This window comes from Lampris incognitus, unplaced genomic scaffold, assembly GCF_029633865.1.
Source record: "Lampris incognitus isolate fLamInc1 unplaced genomic scaffold, fLamInc1.hap2 scaffold_156, whole genome shotgun sequence".
Classification (NCBI taxonomy): Eukaryota; Metazoa; Chordata; class Actinopteri; order Lampriformes; family Lampridae; genus Lampris; species Lampris incognitus.
In genome coordinates this window covers 147,501-150,000 of record NW_026611121.1, presented here as the reverse complement: position 1 = coordinate 150,000, position 2,500 = coordinate 147,501, and positions in this window count along the sequence as shown.

The window sequence follows — 2,500 nt, the reverse complement described above, 5'->3', positions numbered from 1 at the left end:
TGCCTAGCTACGTTCTCCCCTGTCACCACCTTGCAGTATGCAATCCCTTTTACATCGCGCCTTCTACACAAGATATAGTCCACCTGTGTGCACTTTCCTCCACTCGTATACGTCGTCACCCTGTGCTCCTCCCTCTTCTTGAAATATGTATTCACCTCAGCCATTTCCATCCTTTTCGCAAAATCGAACACCATCTGTCCTTCCACATTTCTCTCCTCGATTCCATACCTTACCATCAACTCCTCATCACCTCTGTTCCCTTCAGCAACGTGTCCATCGAAGTCCGCTCCAATCACCACTCCCTCCTCCTTGGGTCCCCTTTCCACCACGTCGTCCAACTCAACTCCAGAATTCTTCTTTTTCGTCCATCTTACACCCGACTTGCGGGGCATATGCGCTGATAACCGTCAGCAATACACCTTCGATTTCCAGCTTCATAATCCTCACTCTGTCTGACACTGTGTTCACCTCCAGCACGCTCTTGACATACTCTTCCTTCAGAATGACCCCTACCCCATTTCTCCTCCCATTCGCACCATGGTAGAAGAGTTTGAACCCACCTGCGATACTCCTGGCCTTACTCCCCTTCCACCTTGTCTCTTGTCACCTTTCTTCTTTCCATCACGTCAGCCAGCTCTCTCCCTTTACTAGCCATAGTGCCAACATTCAAAGTTCCGACTGACTCTCACCTCCACACGCCTACCCTTCCTCCTCTCTAGCTGCCTCTGGACATGCCTTCCCCCTCTCCTTTTCCTTCGCCCAACAGTAGCCTAGTTTCCACCGGCACTCCGCTGGTTAACAGTACCGATGGCGGTCGTCGGTAACCCGGGCCTCGACCGATCCGGTATGGAAATCTTATTTATGATCCGCATATTTGATTTGGCAAAGATTTGACGCCGGATGCCCTTCCTGACGTAACCCTCCGCTTTTGTCCTGGCTTGGGACCTGCACTAAGAATGCACTGGCTTGTGCATCCTCAGTGGCTGGGTTGCACGCTTTTCTATGTTTGCCCCTCACTTTTGTGGCGTGAACTATCAATTCTAGTAATACAGGTGTGTTTATGTTAGGTATCACAGACACACGCACACGCACAATATATGTCCAAAAGTATTGAGATAACTGACCATTACACCTACAGGAGCTTTTCTGACATGTCATTCTGAATCCATAGAAACCCATATTCCACGAAGCTCCCGGCGCACAGTTTTTGTGCCGATGTTAATGCCAGGAGAAGTTTGGATCTCTGCAGTTATTGAGTCAACAGAGCGTTGGCGACTTGAGTTGCTGTTGTCCCTAAAGGCTTGCACTTTTCAATAATATGATGATATATGAAGCATAGAGAGTAAACGGGATAGATACCTTTTGAACAGCACCCTGTAGTACAGCACTTTGAAGGTACATATGTCGTCACTTGCTGTAGTGGTTTTTACTGATGGGCGTGGCCAGGTTTTCAGAAGCCTCTCAGTTGTCAATGTGAGAGCCAGGGGACGCGTCTGCCGTACGTTTAGGGTTAGGGTTAGGTGATTTCTCTGGCAGGGCTGGTTACAGTAGGGCTGCTTACACCACACCCCGGACTGGATTTGTTGCGTGTTTGTGTCCTGATCGATGGGCCAACTTAACACGCCTTCGGAGGGTGTCCGCCGGCCGGCTTTGCCGGCGTTCGGGCGGTCGGTTCCTCCGGTCTGGCGGATCGATGTCCTTTATTTAATGTTCTTAGTGGCGAGCGGAGTGCGGAGTGGGAGGGGCTCTACCGCGTAGTCGTCCTCTCCGTTGCACAGCTCGACAGCGTGCTCGGCGGTGCTCAGCCGGACCGTCTATCCCAGTTGCTCTTCCACGGCTCCCCTCGCGAGGCTTGCCGCCCCCCCCCCCCTCCAACATCTGTATGGGGAGGGGTGGAGCAGCTCCGTGTTTACCTCGCGGGGCTTCCCGGAAGACATTTTCTCAAAGTCCTCGTGTGACCGGTCTACTTTTTCATTGCGTTGTGTAGGAAAGACAGGACAACTTGTCTCCTTCATGGGATCTGTATTCTGTCGCATATAAACAGAGCAGGTTTCTGGAAGCTTCAGATCAGCTCCTACTGTAGCCTCTTTCTACATGTCCAAAGCGGGAAAGAGCGCGTAGCTCGCAATACAGGTTTTTTTTTTTTTTTTTTTACAAAAACACATAAAACATAGCAGTCGCGTATAAACAGGACAGATTTCAGGAAACTTTAGATCAGCTCCTACTGTAGCATACGCAGGAATTGGGACCCACATTAGGAATGGATAAAATAAATTACAGGGGCAGACAAAAATGAACACGTACATACGTTTTGGGCCTCTAACAGGAAATGGCGTCACAACAGGGAGGGGTTACTAACTGGGAGGGGCTACTATAAGCGTTGGTAATGACAATAATAATAATCACGTCGTGATACTTTGTGTAAACGATACAACATATGTTGGTTATGACGTTTTTAACCATGCTACACTCGCACGCTTGAAAAAGAAAAAGAAGAGAA